Here is an 18,805-nt window from a genome sequence, read left to right as displayed (position 1 = left end):
TCACAAATGTTTCATCCTAATCCTCACAACAGCCCTGTGCGGTAGGAATCAGCCCCATTTGACAGCCGTGGCTGGGTAGGAGATTGCAGCTTGATTTCACTGGCTAAAGGTTCTTCCTGGCAACATGTTTCATTGGCTAGACGTTCTCATTGGCAGTGTTTCATTGGGTAGAGGTTCTTATTGGCTGGTGATTTTTTTTTTTATTCTCTTTTAAGAGCTCTCATTGGCCAGAAGTGCCTATTGGTTTCTCTTTGATTCAAATAGCAAAAGTTTTAGGTTTGACGTCTTCTGCAGCCGCCTTCTTCATGGTGGCCACCATCTTGGGACTGCTCCACGATCTTTTTTGAAACATGACTTCTCCCCCGAGGCTGCTGGGGTTTCGAGAGAAGGATCCTCATTTAGACCATGAAGGCCCTGAAGCATGTTCTCTTAGCACTCTGCCTCCCAGAAACATTATTACCAGCCAGGGGTGCTCGGAAGACAGTGTCGCTCCTCAGGAGCCTGTGGCTTCCATGTCTACATGAGGAAGTCCTGAGCTGATGCTGCCTGGGGTGGTGGGAAGGCATGGAAGACAGTCTTTTCTCTCCTTGGGGACCCGAGCTATGGTCGATTCTTAACAGCCAAAACGATTGTGCTTCTTTGCCTTCTTCCAGTCTTCTCATCTGGTGACCTCCCCAAGCTTCAATCAGGTGCCCAGCTCGGGAGCACTGCGCTTATCTAGGACACGCGAGGCCCTGGGTTCTATCCCTGGCTTTGTCAAAAAGTAAAGTTCTGAGAGAGACCCTCTGCTCCTTCTAGCGGATGAGCATTTAGCAAGAAGGCCTCAGTGACGAAACAGCTATGTCATGGTATCTGCCTGGGCCTTGGTCTCCAGAACTGTGAGAACTAACCCTCTATTGCGTATAAACTACTAAGCCTGTGGTATTTTATTATAGCACCCCAAATAGGCTAAGACAGGAAGTAAAACTACCTGCATATAAATTCCAACTTTGCAGCTCACTAGCTGCGTGGGCAAGTCGCTTTCCCTCTCTGAGCCTGCATCCCCATCCAATTAGGGAGATCACGCCACCTTCTGAGCTTGATCTGGTGGGTAACTCTCCTGGCAGTGGGGACCTAGTACATGGCAGCTGTTAACTGTTATCTGGAGCTCCCTGTATAAACAACACAGTTCCAAGTAGTTAAGTTGGGGACTGAAATATTGTCCCTGGCAGCAGCAGCCCAGTGACTCTAATGACAATCTAAAAATCTCTGCAGGATGCAACCAAGATTAAACACAATGAGGTGATGCACGGATGCAAAGGGCTTAGACCAGTGTCTGGTGTGCAGCGGGCGGTGCTCTCCGAAATGAGAGTTCTCCCTGGTATTTACAATTCAGCGGGCTTCCTTATGCTGGCTTCAGATGGCTTTAGCACAATGTAAACAGCTGTGGTTTGCAAAGGGTTTTTTGTTTTGTTTTGTTTTGTTTTCAGAAATTCATCCTGTCCTCTCTATCAAGGGAGTCCTAGCTTGGGTAACCACTTTGTCTCTTGTTACAAATCTTGTTAGGTTCTGGTCTGCCTATTTCAAAGAAAAGTTACTTTTTGACAAGCTTTGAATTTGTAGCTGGAAAAAGGGATATGATTGTTTTAAAACCCGAGAAGCAGGGTGTGCAGTTGCCATGGGAACAATTTAATGTAAACTTTATTTTACAGTCTGCCCAGCTGAGTAATTAGTCAGGAGGGAAAGGGAGAAACTAGAAGCAATTTCCTCCAAAATAAGAAAAGAAAACAATAACTAGGGAAAGGCTGACTGATGCAGAGTTTATTCTCTGCTCGGGGAAAAGAGGGTTTAAACTTTCGTGTTTCTGGTGAGGGCAGGAAGTGGAGGGCTGGGATTTGCTTTCCTTCTTAATTTTCTTCTGTCTGTAGATTGAAATATAGGGGAGGCGTTGAGGAATGGGGGAGAGTTAGGAGCAGAGCAAGAAGAGGTGCTGTAACATTAATTAGCACTCCCAATTAAAAATTTAGAGCTTAGGCTGGGGTGTGACTCAGTGGTACAGCATGCATATGGTCTGGGGTTCCATCCCCAGCACCAAAACAGCAACAATAAAAACCAAAAAACATGTATTTATTCCCAGCATTTGGGAGGCCGAGGCAGGAGCATCACTGTGAATTCAAAGCCAGCCTGAAGTGCATAGCGAGACCCTGTCTCAGGAAAACAAAACAAAACCAGCCACATATAAGAAGGGCTTTGGTTGCTAAGGTGCTTTCAACTCCCTAGCAATATTTAGATACACACCCCAGGAAATTATAGACTGTTAAGAGATGACTAAATTAAAAGATATCTTCTATTCTAACCAGAGCTCTAAGTCATGCTCAGGCTAATAGCGGAAAATGATATGTTATTATTATTATTTTAATAATAAGATAGTAAATTATTCCTGCTAGCAAGCCTAGCAGAAATACATAGTAGTTAAAAATTAGTGAAACTGAATGTGGTGGTGCAGACTTGTAATCCCAGAATTCCAGGAGGCTGGGGCAGGAAGATCATAAATTTGAGCCCAGCCCAATTATGGAGTTAGAGAGAGCTTGTCTTAAAATAAAAAGGGCTGGGGATGTAGACCAGCGAGAAGGGCCTGGGCCCAGTCCCTCGCTCTTTCAAAACAACAAAACAAAACAAAAGTTAGTGACATGGAGTTATTTGTATTAAGCTAATGCTTTTGCTAGTATTTCACTGGTCTTTTTTAGAAGGCCATTTAAATTTTATTTATTTATATCTTCATTTATCTCTGTGTCCACCATTTCAAGGCATACCCCAGACATGATCCTGGCCTCAACTAGCTTTTCGTGCTAGACAGAGAGATGCATGCCTGGAAAAGCCTTGTGACGGTTATCACCGGCCAGGCTAACCACTGATGGTATTATCTCATTTAAACTTCACAGCAAGTCTATCAGATAGGGGCTGTTAGTGCTACTTTTCCTTTGAGAAGTGGAGTCACAGGTGGTGAAGCATCTTGCTCAGGGTTAACACGGCTAGTCTACAGGGAGGTCCCCGAGCCTCACCCCCGAGGCCCTGCCTGCTGCCCATCCATGCGCTGCCATTTGTAACCGCTGTGGACAGAAGCCGCTCACTGGTCAGGATTTTGGAAGTGACCAGAATTCAGAACAGAAGTCTTCAGGGTTCAGAGTGGCTCCTGGCCACTCCCCAGTGCAGGAGCTCATTCTGTCTCTGCGCTTCGGGTCAGGGATACTGTTGAGCACGCTTCTGGGGCCACTGGGCAGACACCACGTCTGCTTCCAGGATCCCAGCAGGAGGACTGTGCAGAGCACCCCTGGCTCTGGGGGTGAGCAGAGACAAAGCAGAGAACTGTAGGTGGCTCTGGGAGAGCGGCCCTCCAAGTGACAACCCTGGGTCCCGCTTGCCTTCTGTGTAGCCTCAGGCAGCCGCGGTTTCCTTCTAGGCTTCTTTTGCTCCTGGTTATTCCACAGACTGATGTTTCCAGTGCCTGCCGGGAGCCTTGCCCTGCTCTTCCCGAGCCCAGCTCTGTCCCCTGCTGTCAGTGCTTCCCGGAGCATAGCATCGGTGCACGCAGTGGCCCTTCTCTTAGGCCCTCTGGGCCACCCTGGCAGCTCCCTGACGGGCTCAGTGAGAGACTCAGTGAACACGCCTGTGATGGATGGACGCAACTATTTCCCTGCAAAATAATTAGAACCAGCCAACTGGGCATTTGCAGCCTCAGCTGTTGAGGAGGCGGGTACCACCTTGGTTATTTCTGAAATAATTGGGCCCGAGCCTGGTTAATCTCACTTGAGGTGTGAGAAGCAGGAGAAGTGTGTGTGTGTGAGGGGGTGCTGCCTCCACCTATGAGGGACCCCCGGAGCATTATTTTTATAAAGGGGGCCTTGGAGCCTTGGCTGAGGCAACACCTTTTTTTTTTTTTTTTGTCTTTTTCCTTTTTACCGGTACCAGGGATCGAACTCATGACTGCCTGCTCACAAGGCAGGCGCTTATGCCGCTGAGCTAAATCCCCAGCCCCAAGGCAACACTTCTTTGCTGCTCTTCTGTGTTCAATAAAGCACACAATCTGCCGCCTTCCTGCTGAACCAGATTGTGTTGTCCCCCTGAAGGACAATTCTACGTGTGCTTTCCCTAGAGGGTTTACATGTCACCTCTGCCAGGCGCTAGGTTCATGGTTAGCAGCATTCCATTCACACTGTCTCCTGGAGAGCAGCTTTATCACTGTCACGCCCATGTTCCAGATGGGAAGACTGAGGTTGAGAGACGTTAAGTCACTTTAGGTTGGGTGTGGCAGAGGCAGGATTGAAGACCAGTCTCTAGGATCCTGGTATTGTTTCGCCAGTGGTGGGGCAGGAACCCAGGGCCGAGCTCCAACCCCAGCCCAACCCTGATGCTCTTAATTAAAAACCAAATCAATCCTGCAGGCCAGTAGGTTGCTGCAGGACCAGCCATCTGAGACTTCACCAGCTCTTCATCCTGTGTGAGAATGACATGTCCCAGGGCCAATGTTGGGGAACGAAGCCCTCCAAGGAGCTTCTCTCTAAAAATACCAAAAATGGGGCTGGGAATACAGCTCAGTGGCACAGCACCTGCCTGGCAAGTGTGAGGTCCTGAGTCAATTGCCAATACCAAAATAAAATAAATTGAAATTAAAATACCAAAAATGTGACTCTCAGCAGCTCTCTAGGGACCTGATGTTGGCCTCCTGAGGACAGAGGTACCATTCCTCACACTGCTGTCTGGTTCCTATCTCACTTCCTGAAAGAGGTCCCCAGATTCCTTTTGTTAGAGTTTTCTGGCACAATAAAGGAGCAAAATATAAGAAAAAGTAAAAATGGTCATTTTATTTAAAGGACGTGGAGAAGAGCACACAACCAGCAAGGTTTGGCTTTCTCCTCTGACCGGATATGGGGGTGTGGGGTATGTGTGACCTCTCACCGGATTGTGGTGCTTTGGGGTGGGCATTGATGATGCTCAAGGAGCTGATTGGAAGGAGGAGGCTGTAATCATGGAAGAAGGAGAAAGTGGCCGTCAGAGTAGGCATCCTGATCTGCCTTCCACCACGTTGAACTACCGCCATCATGACCTGTAATTTATTCTCGGGCAAAGCTCTTTCCCCTGTCATATCCGTCCATGGTCCACGTGGGTCTTACCTGCATGGGGAGGTGCAGCGGGGGCTGAGCCTGCCAGGTTAAAACACAGAACCTGAGATTTCTAAGGACGAGGAAAGCAACACGCACCCTGCCTCTGCAGGTCTCAGGAAGACACGGCCGCTCTTCCTGCTGCATCTGAGACTCTAAGAATTGGAGTAAGAATCTGCAGACTGGAGCCTTCAGCTCAGGAGTAATTCAGATGGGGCGGGGAGTAAGAGGGAGAGGGCACTGGTTTTAATACTGGTTTTAAATCATGGCAGTTCTAGCTGGTCTTGTGAAGTTTTTGTTTGTTGAGACAGGATCTCGTTCTGTGCAGCTCAGGCTGGCCCTGGACCTACTACGGAGCCCGCTCAGCTGGCAGGGGGCTGAGGCTAAAGACAGGCAGCGCCACGCTTGGCTAAGATTGTCTTTTTTCAGTTCCTAAATAAATGTGTGTGTGTGTGTGCGCATGTGTGGTAGTGAGGATCAAGCCCAGGGCTTCTGGTGTACTAGGCATGTACTTTCTCTCTGAGCTACCTCTCTAGCCCCTGAAATTTTTAAAGAAGTAGTAAATTGGCACAGCTAAAAATCCCAAATGTACACAAGAATAGTCGAAGATGAGCCAGTCCCCCGTGGTCCCCTACAGAGCCGCAGGGCTGCCTTTCTTACACCTCCTTCCAGAGTTACAAAGCTTAACTAAGCTGATGTGTACGTGTGTGGCCCCTCCAATTTTATAGAAGACATGACATGTGTATCATACCTCTAATGTGTACCGCTCTCTATCCTGCTTTAAAAATCTCTTTACTAAATACCATGTCTGAGAGGCCACTCAGCCACATAAATCATTTCATTTTTAGTGACAGTCACAGCCTCTGTGAGGCATGTGGACTAATGCAGTATATTCTGACTTTCCTCTCCTCACTGATGGCTGCTTTTGGGTTTGTTGGTTTTTTTGTTTTGTTTTGTTGCTTTTTGCTGTTACAAAGAGCTCTTCAGTGCATCTCCAAGTATATACCTTTTTTGTTTTCATTTTTTGAGTAAAAATTATTTATACTTTCTTTTTTTTTTTGTACCGAGGATCGAACACACAACCTTGCACTCACCAAGCAAGCCCTTCAACCACTGAGCTAAATCCCTGGCCCTAAACTTTGACTTTTAATAATTCTAGATTATTTTTCCCTAGAAGTATAACAGTTTAGTGTTATTACTACTTCTCTAAATGTTATTGTCTAAATTTTTGCCAGTGTGATGAAAGAAAAATGGTGGTATCTCCTAGCTCTCTTTTTTATTTGTTTGTTTGTTGAGATGGGGTCTCAAACTCACAGCGACCCTCCTGCCTCAGCCTTTATGTGGAAATATTTCCCCCTAGTCTTTTATTTCGAGTTTGCTTACAGTGTCATTTGCCATGGAGAAAAATTTACTTTTGTGTGTAGTCAGACTTGTCAAGCATGACAAGGAAAAGAAACTTATTTTTGTTGCTTGTGCTTTTTTTTTGTTTTTGTTTTGGTCTTTTTCATTTTTATCGGTACCAGGGATCGAACTCACGACTGCCTGCTTGCAAGGCAGGTGCTTATGCCACTGAGCTAAATCCCCAGCCCCTCTAAGAAACTTATTTTTAAGATACACATTTTAATTTAGTGTCATTTCAATGCAAACGCTGACTTTGGTTGTTTGCCATATGTTTTGCTATTCTAGGTAACGTGAAAAATAGCAAATAACAGGCCAAGAAAGACTTCAAGCTTTTCTGGACTGCTTTGCTTCAGATAACACCCCTCTCGGAGGAGGAGGAGGACAAGGACCTCGAGGGTCCTGCCTAGGGTCTCCTTCCTCTGCCAGAGTCCCTCTCATCTTTGTGTCGTAAATGGAGAAACTGAGTCTTAGTGGAGTAGAGGGCCTTTCTGAAGGTCGTGTGGTTATCCTGCAAGGACATGGGTTCAGTTGCTGGGTTTTCTTTTTCTTTTTTTCTTTTCTTTTTTTTTTTTTTTTTTGGTGCTGGGGGTCGAACTCATGACCTCTCGCTTGCCAGGCAGGCGCTTAAGCCACTGAACCAAATCCCCAACTAGTTGCTGATTTTCCTACAAATCGCTCTTTCCCCTGGAGTAGCAAGAAAAAGACCAGTGGTGCCTGCCTGTAATCCCAGCTACAGAGGAAGCTGAGGCAGGAGGACTACAAGTTCAAGGGCACTTTAGAGTGACACTGTCTCAGAATAAAAATTGAAAAGCGCTGGGGATGTAGCTCAGTAACAGATCACTTGCCTACCATGAGCGAGGAGGCCTTGGAGTCCATCCCCAATACTGAAAAGAAAAAGAAAAGAGAAAAAAGGAAGAAATGCGTGAAAGATTCACATATCTTGCCCAAGGTCACAAAAAGGAATCAGCAGGGCAGGGTTTTATCCACCGCTGTCCAATCTAGCAAACCTGCTTTCCACATCTTCACTGAGTTTCCACGACACTGCGACCTAACAGTCTTGCTGTTGCTTTGACCCAGCATTGCCCCAGTGGGGCGCCTCTCCGCAGGCCAGCACTGGGGTCTCCACCCTCCTCCCGAATCCCTTGCCGGAAGTTGGCCTGACCGAGGCTGAAAAGGGAGCCCCAGGGCTGAGCCAAGCTGCTGCTGGCGCCGTGGGCTCCACCCGCCCTCTCTTCCAAGACTGCAGGGCAGCGTGGACCTGCTAATTGTGTTTGTATTTGGTTTGATTTGTATTTGTGCTCGGTGTGCATCCACACCCCCTACCTCGAAAGCAGATGGGCTTGTTGAGCCTTTGAAAGAAATATAATTAGGGCAATTTAGCATCTTCCTCAAAGGATGTTCTCCTCTACACAGGAGCAAATGTTTTTGGAGCTACTTTAAAATATTGGAGGTTCGGTTTTGCGGTACTCACAGCTGATGGGCTCTGGAGGTGGCTAAGAGGGAGAAGGGAAAACTTCTTTATTTTTTAAATGCCTGGGACTCGGGTCAGATGGGGTATGCGTCACCTGCTTTGTGATTTTTGAGAAAGTTTTTTTCCTTTCTGAGCCTCAATTAGCATATTTATTTATTAGATTTTTATGGTGCTGGCGATCCAACTCAGAGCCTTGGATCTGCCAGGCAAGTGTGCTACGGCTGAGTTACATCCCCAGCTCTGCCATATTTGTTTAGAAAAAGCAGCCAGACATGGTGGCACATGCCTCTAATCCCAACCTCAAGATCCTCTTTCCTCAGTCTCTCCTGAGTACTAGGATTACAGGCTTGTGCTACCACACTCAGGTTAAATGTTTCCTTTTTTTAAAAAAAAAAAAGTGCTTATTGAATTTTAGTGCCAGAAGTAACTTTCGTAACTTTTTTAACCATCGTGTGGAGCATGGAGGTTACCAATACAAAGCCGCTTGCTCACAAGCTTCCTAATTACTTCTCGCATTTCTTTTATGTAAAGCATACAAGCCACATGTCTATAAGAAGTGCCAACCGTGTACTGTGCACAAGAGAATAAAGGGTGCCGGTGCTTGTTTGGTTGCCTTCCTCTCCCACCAACCACTTGGTTCCTGTGATTCCTTCTCAGTGACTTTGTAGCATTTATGTGCATTTTTATAGCTGTGTACATGTGCAAGTGTAGTTTGGCCACCAGAACGTTGCTCATTAATTTGCTTTTTTTTTTTTTTTTTTTAGTGCTGGGGATCAAACTCAGGGCCTCCCGTACACTAGGCAAGCGCTGTACCCCTGAGCTACATCCCAGGCCAAAACTGCACGTTTTTCACTGAAGCCTGTTTTACAACGAGAGCTTACAGTAGCAATACAGAAACCTACTGAGTTGTGTCATTTTGTTTTGTTTTGTTTTTACGCTGAGAATTGAACCCACACCCTAGGCGACTATTCCACCCCTGAACTACACCTCCAGCCCTATTAAGTGATTTTTAAGTGCTTTACGGTAGCTCATAATGTAAACATAATATGGTTTATTTAACTAAAAGGAAACCCAAGGTCTGAGGTCACCGTCACTTTTTTTCTCTATGATAAATAATCCATGTGTATGTGTGAGAGTATTTTTATAAGATGGTATTTAGCAACAAAATTGTCAAAAAGCAGGCTTTCTTTTTTTATTTTTTATTTTTATTTCTTTGTCTTTTTCCTTTTTATCGGTACCAGGTATTGAACTCATGACTGCCTGCTTGCAAGGCAGATGCGTATGCCACTGAGCTAAATCCCCAGCCCCAAAAGCACACTTTCTTAACTTTTTGATAGATGCTGCCAAACTGTTCCCCAAAACAGATGCCCCTGGTATGCACCATGGTGGGAGTGTGCTCTGGGCGTTTCTTAACACTCCGCCAGTGTTAGAAATTATTTGGTTTTGGTATTATTTGATTATTTGTTTTTTGGTGCTGTGAATTGAACTCAGGACCTTGCACTTGCTAGGCAGGTGTTTATGCCCCTGAGCTATACTCCTGGCCCCGTGTTAGCTATTAATGATCATTTTATATTTCTTCGGTCTCATGAGTGAAAAATCAACTCTAACATTTTGATTTCTACATGAAACTTAGAGATTATATTTTGAAGGAAACAGCTATGATTTTGAAAGGTTGCTTAGGCATCTCAAATTCATCTGTCAATTAATTATCTATTCTAGAAATTTCCCTCGGATTTCAGAGACTGTCAAAATGTCTTCTCTTTGGCGCGATCAGAACTGCTCTTTCCACGATGTCTGAAGTTAAATTTGGCAGCAGCACTGTGGTATTATTTTTTCCTTGTGCTACTGTTAGCGTTAAACCCTGCCTTCCAGCTTAGCTGGGTCCTGAGGGAGCAGTGGGGGAGGATTAGAAAGGGATGAGGCTGGTGGGTGTGTGGGTTTCCACCCAGCCCTGCTTCTCTCCACTCAGTTCAACGTGCAGCCTGTGTCTCACCGGATTCCTCTGGAATGAGATGGTAATGCACGCAGCTGAAAATCCCTTCAGGGACAGGCGGCTTGCAAGCTTCAGGGGTATGAGAGGAGAAGGCAGAGGAGCTTGCTGCAGCCGCTGTCCTAACCTCCTCTCAGCGCGCCTCTGGGACAGGGATCCCTGCCTCACACTTTGTTCTTTCCTAACGTTTCCCATGAGGATTTCCTTTCTTTCCACTGAGTCCTATAAAGACAGATGTTACTGTTGTTATTTTATGACTGCAGTAATAGACTCAGGCCATGGTGGTGAGTGCCTGTAATCCCAGGACTCTAGGAGACTGAGGCAGGAGGATCCCAAGTTTGAGCCCATTGTGGGCAGTTGAGTGACTTAGTCCTGTCTCAAAATAAAAAGTGAAATAAATAAATAAAAGAGGCTAAAGATATAGTTGCATAAGGGGCTTGGTTCTCCAGTACCACAATCAATAAATAAAATAGGCACAATAAAACCCAAACATCGTGGATTGGCTGGGAAATATACGGAAAGTGTTCTTTAGGGCAGTGTCTGGTATCCAGTGAGCCCCTGTGAGTAGCTGGCTCCTGTTTTTCCCCCCAGTTATCCTGGGCAGAGTAATCTCGGCCCTCTGAGCTGTGGGCTGTTCACTCATAAAATGAGAATGATCCTTCCCTGCTCCTCCTAGGATGCCGTGAAGATCAATTCAAGAGTTATTTAAGGGGCTGGGGATTTAGCTCAGCGGCATTAAGCACCTGCCTTGTAAGCAGGCAGTCGTGAGTTCGATCCCCGGTACTGATAAAAAAGAAAACGACAAAAAAAAAAAAAAAGAGTTATTTAAGTCGTGTTATTTAAGTCGCATGCCGTGCCTAGGAACATGCCACAAAAGGCAGTGGGCCTTGTCACCTTCCTGTCTCTGTTGGTGACCCCAGCCCTTCCTCTCCTGGACTGAAGGACTCAGGCAGTGCTGGCCTGGACGCGCCGGCAGCCCACAGCAGAGCACATGGACTACAGGCCTGTGGAAGGTGTCAGGGCCCATGGAAGGTGCTTCCTGTGACTCTCTCTGAGTCCGAGGAGAACTGAGTGGTATCTCAGGAATAAGGCTCACTTTTGTTTTCTGCTCTTTCTTCCCACATCTCTGCCTGGAGTTGGGTTCCACACTCCCTGTAACAGCCTCTTCCTGCCGGTCGCTCCATTGTAGAGCCTCGTTTCCCACTCTCCTGTGCCTCACTTCTGGAGTTTCCTCTGTGTCACACACAATCAGCTCAATTACTACCTATTAAGTACCTGATCCTTCTGTTGGGGGTGATTGTTTGCTGGGGATCAAACTCAGAGCATAACGCATTTGGAATACATGTTTTATCACTGAGTTAGTTGCAACCTGATTTTTATTGAGCATCTACTACAGTATGTGTCCAGCACTATGCAAAAATGCCTTATAACCAAGTGTGATGGTGCGCTCCTGTTATCCCAGCACTTGGGAGGCTGAGGCAGGAGAATCATTTTAAGTTCAAGTCCTACCTGGGCTAGAGTGAGTTAGTTCAAGGCCAGCCTGAACTGCATAGTGACATGCTGTTTCAAAAAACCAAAAAAGAAAAAACCAAAAACACCTTATAGACATCATCACATGTGCTGTTCATGGCACAGGGAAACTTTTATTACGTGCCTTTTACAGAGCAGCAGGAAAGTAACTTGTTCAAGATTGCAGGGCAGGACAGTGAAGGAGTGGGATTCCAGCATGCCGGACTTTTCCTGGGAAAGGCAAATGATAGCTCTCTCTCTTACACTACTTTATTTGAGAAGTGCTTCCCATGTGCCTCATGTTATAGGCGTCCATCTGGGTCCTGGATAGACTAGCAAACAAAAAATGAGGACAGTAAACAAAATAAAAACAGGACATCAGATAAGTGCTAAGAACAATAAGACACAGGGTGAGAGAAAAATGATGTGACCGCGGGTGGGGTGGCAGGGAGGGATTCCTGGGGAGCAGACAGCGGAGTAGGAAACAAGTCCGGGAGAGGGAAGCAGAGGCTCAGAGAAACGAGGGGGCCCGGCCACGTCACCTCACGAGAACTCACCAAGCAGGTGAATGGGTGCTGCAGTCAGATCCACGTGGTTTTTTCCTATTTCTCGCTGCTTCTGTCCCTCCCAAGAGAACAAACCCAGGCCCCTAGGGCCAGCAAACGTGGTCCTTGGGACGTGAGCAGTGGGAGGAGGGCTGGTAGGGAGGTTAGGGGTTTGGGGTACAATAGAGAAGCAAAGAGAAAGAAAAAAATGCCTTTGTTGAGGATGTGGAGAGAAACCTACAATTCATGGGGGGAGTTGGGCTTTTCTCCTCTGATGGAATCAGGGGGGCTGAGGGGTGTGTGACGTCTGGCTGGAAGCAGCACTTGGGGAGGCATTGATGACGTGTGGGAACTGATTGGACTTCTTTTTGCACATCGGAAAGAAAATGGAAGTTGTAATCAGGACTGGAGGGGAAGGAGGAGGAAGTGGTCGTCACTTTGGCCTTCTGCCACGTTAGACCACCGCCATACTGTCCAGTAATCTAGACACAAGGGCAATAACCTGCCAGCGAGAAGGAAGGCCTGTCTCTGTCAGCTGCCTTTGCAGGTCAGAGGCTTGCAGGACAGGCCCAGACATCTCTAGGCCTGAGAGTCTTCCCCTTGGGTCTCAAAGCAGATCACATGAAGGTCTGGGCAGGGTAAGCAGGCCTCAACGGAAGATACTGTATCTTGGAAGGACCTGGCCATCCAGGCCTCTGCTTCAGGTCTGCACAGAGCCAGGATGTCTAGACTGGTGTCTCCTACTGGTCACTGTGTGGCAAAAATATCAAAGTCCTTCTCAAACAACTTCCCTACGAGTTAAACATGCCATGAGTGAAACGGAATAAAAATTGATTCAGGAATACTTGTGTTGGTTACTTTTCTCTGGTTGCTGGGACAAAGTATCTGACACCCAAAGTTAAGGAAGGAAAGGTTTATTTAGCTCAGAGTTTGCAGAGGTTTTGGTTCATAATCTGCTGGCTCCAAGGTAGGGTGGCGAGGCAGAGGGGAACAGGTCATGGCGACAGAAGACAGCAAAAGCAACAGAAGTAAAAAGGGAAGGAGAGGAGAGACAAGACTCTCTCTGTCCCTTAGAACTCGTAATCCAGCATTGGACGATGAATTACTCACAAACTCTAGAAGCCTGCCCCCATGACTGCATGAGGATTTGGGGGGACATCCAGACTCAAACCATAACACTGGTTAAAGCGATGGTGATTTTCAGCTTGACCAAAATTTAGTCAGGCTTTTGAGCCTTCTCCCTGGCCTATTTGGGTACATTTTTCTAAAATCCAGTTTGAACAGAGAAAATCGGTTCCTCTTAGAAGCACCCTGTTTCTCACAGATCACTTCAGCCTTTTTGGCTAAAACTACCAAAGTTGGTTTTTGGTCTTTTTTTTTTTTTTAATTAACAGACTTGATGGATGGATACTGTTTAAAGGACTATTCCAACCCTAGCCCCCTTGTATGTTGGCCCTGGGGAAAATCAAGGAAAGTGTGTCTTCATCTCACACAAGAATAATTTACTCACCCAGCCCTGAGAAGCTTCAGGAAGCCAAGAGGTTGAAGTTCTACCAAACCACATGTAGTCCTCCTCAGCAACCCTGTTCCTCCATGAAAGATCCAGCGGGTGGGGTGCTCTACTTCAGCATTTAATGAGGGCCTACTGTGGGCCAGGTGCAGTGGAAAGTATTTTCATTTCTGGTTTCATTTAATGCTCACAGCAGCCGGTGAAGCAGGCACTAACAGCCCCATTTACAGATGAGAAAACTGTCTCAGAGAGGCACTGCTCCTTCCTGAGTTTGCACAGCTGATGAGAAGCGGAGGATTTTCTCCCAGTCCCTTCTTGCTCCTGGAATGCCGGGGCTGTGTCCCACAGTGGATGGAGGAGGTGAGGTGAAAGCTTATTTAAAATATATAATGGTAAGACGGCAAAGGGAACCAGATCTCCTGCTGGCCAGGAGGGGGCTCTGCTTAGGATGCCTTCTAGGGCTCTGTCTTGCTAAGGCAGTGACAGGGCACCTACAGCACATGGGGCGTTTGTATCATTGAAACACTAAAAGATTTACCATCAGTGTCCGAAGGGATTTAAAAGGGAGATCGAGCCATTGTGCAAGCAGTGAACTCTCTACCCTGTACTTTTTAGGCCCCAATCTGTGAGGTGCTCGCTCAGTGTCCACCGAGGGCTCTGCACCCTTGAGCCAAGGCCTTCCCATCATGCTCTGTCAGCAGAAGGACACCTGGCAGATATTTCTGTAAGATCCCTGGAGAGTTGAGACTCAGCAGATCCATTCTGGGCTTCCCAGCCACACTTGAGAGCTACTGTCCTTCCTGCCTAATAGACTCCTAATCCCCTCCTCACTCCCAAGCCTGGGCCGCTCTCTCAGATGCATTATTCCCCTTTTATTTGCCAGATCCTGTCTGATTCCTCCCCCTAACTCTGCAAGACAGTAGCCTTACCCTGATTTTGTGGGTGGATCGTGTGAATAGGGTGCGTAGAAAGACCTGTCCCCTTTGCAAATGAGGAAGCTGAGGCTCAAGGATGTGAAAGAGTGGAACTGGAACCCAGGCCCTCTGCACCCCAGCGGTAAGACAGACCTGGGTAAGACAGTTGGAGTGGCATTGCTAACAAAAAAACAAAATAAAACTATTCAGTAGTACTTATTAAAGTGATAGAGATCCTAGGCTTAGTCAAACTTTATTCAGGCTTTTGAGCAGGCTTCCAGGCCTGTGAACTTCCTTGCAAAATCCAAGGTGTTTGTTTGTTTGTTTGTTTTGTAGTACTAGGTTGAAGTGCCATTAGACCCAGGCCCTTTGCACTGAGCTACCATCCCAGCCCTTATTATTTGTCATTTTGAGGCAGGATCTCTCTAAATCACTAAGTTGCCTAGGCTGGGCTCGAACTTATGATCCTCCTGCTTCAGTCTCTGGGAATGTTGGAATTACAGGTGTGTGCCACCATGCCCAGCTAAACATACAATTGAAACAAAGTGCTAAGTCTGGTTAGTAAGAGCCTCTGTTCCCATTCTTCATATCTGATCACCCTGTTATCTGGATGGGGTTCCTCATTCCGTTACCACCATCCCCTGGTGCAGTCTGACCTCCAGTAAGGGTGCTGTGAGTGGGCTTAGCCAGAGTTCCCCAGGCCTTTCCTCTTAGTGATTTTCCTCCCACTGACTCCCGCTCTGGCTCTGCCCCTTGGCTGAAAACCCCAGCTTGCCCGCGCTGTATTCAGAGTTACAATCTCCTCTCCCTCACTGCAAAATCCTATGCCTATCACAGCAGTCCTGAGTTGGACCTGCCCTGCCAAGTCTTCCTGGCCATGCTTTCATAAGCACCATCAAATAATCTTTTCCTTAACAGTGTGAGTGGCAACGTTTAAGAATATCAAAGTGGGTCCATTGGCTGGGTCCTTGGCTGATCTAAATTTCTTTAAAGTTGCACCACAAAATCTAAAACTTCTCAGGTTCCTATAGGCCAAGATGCTTGTCCTATAGTGGATCACACGCCCCCAGCGAACTGAAGCTCTCTGCTGCAGCTGGATGGGCTTAAGCCTATCCAGTTCTGGGTCAAAAGGGGTCCTTTCTTTTATCCCCTCCCTTGCTCATCGCAGCTCCCAGGCTCAGCCTGCTGTCCCCTTAGATTTCTATTCCCCAGGCAAAGCAATCAGGCTCTTAATTAAATTCCCTTGTTGGAAGTGGAGCCAGAGGAAAACAAACAGAAAATCCTCTCGGGTGGACTTGAGTCTCTCTGGCTCAGAGGAGGCTGAGTCTGAGGCTGGAGATAGCATCGCTGACTGCTCTCCTCCTTTGTCCCTCTCTGCTCTCTGGGAATTTCCTGCCGACTACAGCCCGGCTTGCCCCACCCGTCTGGCCCAGAGGAAATTGCAACAGGAGGGCATGTTATCAAGAGTCTCAGCATGTCTTCAGCAAACAGACAGAAGGAGAGGCTTCAAAGATGGGAAGGGGCATGGCAGAGGGGCTGACACATGGGCTCAGGGATCAACTGGGCGTTTGTCCTCTAGGACAGCAAGCCACTGATCCCATGCACCACCCCTCCCCGGCCAACTCCCCTTCTCCCCTGACGGCATGCCACGAACACAGCAATCATGAGAGCTGGAAACGGCACTGACTGGGAGTCAGAAAGCCTCAGTCTGTCCAGATCTGCTATTGACTCACCGTGGCTGGTCAATAATAATCAGAGGGAAAATGAGGTGGGACTGTGAGCTATGTCACTAAAACTTGTTCATGGATCATCTCATTTCCTTTTTTTCTTTATTTTTTTCTTGAGAAGAGATCTTACTCTGTACCTCAGGCTAAACTCGAGCTCACTAGAGTGGTGTTAAACTCTCAGCAATCCTCCTGCCTCAGCCTCCCAAATGCTGGGACTACAGGCATGCACCAATATTCCTGGCTAGGATTGGTGAACCCCAAAGATCAAAATGTTTCAGCTCTGACAATCTGTGCTTTATGCAACATTCAGTGTATTGCCAGGCCCTGGGCTGGGAATACAAAGGTAAGTGAAGCCTCACCTCTGTCCTCACGTTACAAACTGTGAGAATAGAAATCGCATCTTTTTTTTTTTTTTTTTGTCTTTTTCCTTTTTATCAGTACGGGGAATTGAACTCACGACCACCTGCTTGTAAGGCAGGTGCTTATGCTGCTGAGCTAAATCCCCGGCCCCTAGAAATTGAATCTTAATTGTCTTTTCTTCCTCTGTACCACTCCCCACAGCAATGTGTAAAGAGAGTCCTGAAAACATTTGGGTGTCTGATTCTTGGGGAGTCCGGTGTAACTGAGGTCCTGTCACCACCCTTGCAAGAGAAAGTTGCCTAATGTCCATATTTCTTTGTGCATCTGTACAATGGAAATACACAATGGTGCTTTCCTCACAGCATTACCCAGAGGAGAGACTGGTGGCTGGGAAGAAAAACTGCTCAATAAATACTGTTCCTGCCCTTGAGATGGACTCTCTGCCCTTTGCTTTACCTTGTCGCTAAGTGATGAGGGGCTATGCTGTCCCCTTGTCTGCTGTCCCCAGGTCAAAGACGTGAGCTAATTTCTACCATGGGAGCAGGTGGCGACCTTGTCCGGCTGGGTCCTGAGCCATGGGGAGGAGGTTAAGCGAGGAAAGGCTGGAGGAGGCTGGCTCCTGCTCCCCAGGAAGCCCGCCCCTGCACGCTGATTCCTATGCAGTCCCTGCTCCTTTCTGTCTAGACAGTGCTCCTCTAAGAAATTGCAAGCCGTGGTCAGGAAATCAAGGTTGCCCCAGACACGAGTTCCCTGCCACAGGACTCACCCACCACTCTTCAGAACAGGACACATCCAGCGACCACCTCTGAGCAGAGGGGACGGCAGTGGCTGAGTAGCTTCTCCTTCTGTTAACTCATCCATCCACTCACTCATCCATCAGTCTTTGGGTGAATGCTTATAATCTGAGAACCCAGGGCAAGGCACAGGGTACAGCTGGGCGAGTAAGACAGAGCCCTCCCTCCAGGAACTCATCATATTGGGAGAGATGAACATAAAATAACTATGGCAAATGGGTATCTGATTACAGCTTCAGTGACACAAGACAGCCATGGTGCTGTCCTCATCATAACTCTTTGTGGTCAGTAATATACTCTGACCACTCTACAGATGAGCAAACTGAGGCTCCCAGACCTGAGATAACTTGGAGTCGCACAGCCACTGAGCAGAGAATCAAGAGTCAAGCCCAGCTGGACTGCTGAGCCTGTACTTTTAACCCCCACTGTGTTGACACCCTCCAGGGAGAAAACCACATGTCCATGCAGTAGGAATGGGTAGACCACACGGAGAAGGAAGGGGATCCTGGGCTGGACCTCGAGGGATGAGTCCCTGTGGACCGAGGAGATGTGAAAGCGTGGAAATGTGGGGGATTCTGGCCAAAGGAATGGAGATCAGAGTTTTCTAGATTGAAGCAAAACAGGGACCAGGTCTGGCTATGAAGAATACGGGGTGGGAACGATTGGGAAGATCCTGGAATGCTAGGAAAGAGAGAACTGGGACTCTCAGGAGGCGGCAGAAGGAGCAGAGATGCCATTCATCTCCCCGCTCAAGCCCTTCCCTGGCTCCTGTGGGTGCCAAGGGTAAAGAGCATTTTTAAAATCTGGCCTTTGAGGCTCTTCATAAGCTTCCTGCCCCTCCAGCCCCATCTAAAGAACTAACGTCAGCCTCCCTTTCTGAATTCTCTCTTTAGCCTGGAGCTTCTGCACAAACCCCTCCAAGTAGGGGGCTCCTCTGCCTCTCCTGCCCTTTCTTTCTTAGCTCCCTTTCAGGGCTCAGCACAGGGCTGGCCCTTCCCAGAGTCCACTCTGAGCTTGAGTGTGTCTCCTCTGGCTCCTCCCCAGCTGTGCTGTGCTGAGCCCAGCGTGGCTTCCTCCTGCACACCGTGAGTACTCCACACCTCTGGGCCCAGGTAGGGACTGAGATGCCGAGGTGAACTCCCTTCCGCAGGCCCAGCCTTTTCCATCAACCTTTCCATCAACCGGCTCTCCGGAGTCATTTGCCATGTCGGCTCCTTTTATCCTCTACAGTGCGAGCTGATGTGAGGTTTGCCCCTCTCCTGCCCCTCCTTTGCTCATCCCTGGCCAGGGCTGCTTCTGAGTTGTCAGAATCTTTCCCTAAAGGACACAAACTTAGCATGTGTCCATCTCTACTCTGCCACGTGGACTTTTCAACAGAAGGATCTCAGACTAGAACCCTGGTAGGGCCACAGTACGTGGACTCCTCTGTAACAGTTCACCTGGAGG

This window comes from Cavia porcellus, unplaced genomic scaffold, assembly GCF_034190915.1.
Source record: "Cavia porcellus strain 051 isolate PalLab524CR breed Dunkin Hartley unplaced genomic scaffold, mCavPor4.1 scaffold_25, whole genome shotgun sequence".
In the NCBI taxonomy this organism is placed as follows: Eukaryota; Metazoa; Chordata; class Mammalia; order Rodentia; family Caviidae; genus Cavia; species Cavia porcellus.
The sequence above is the reverse complement of the archived record's forward strand: the minus strand, read 5'-3'. Positions refer to the sequence as shown.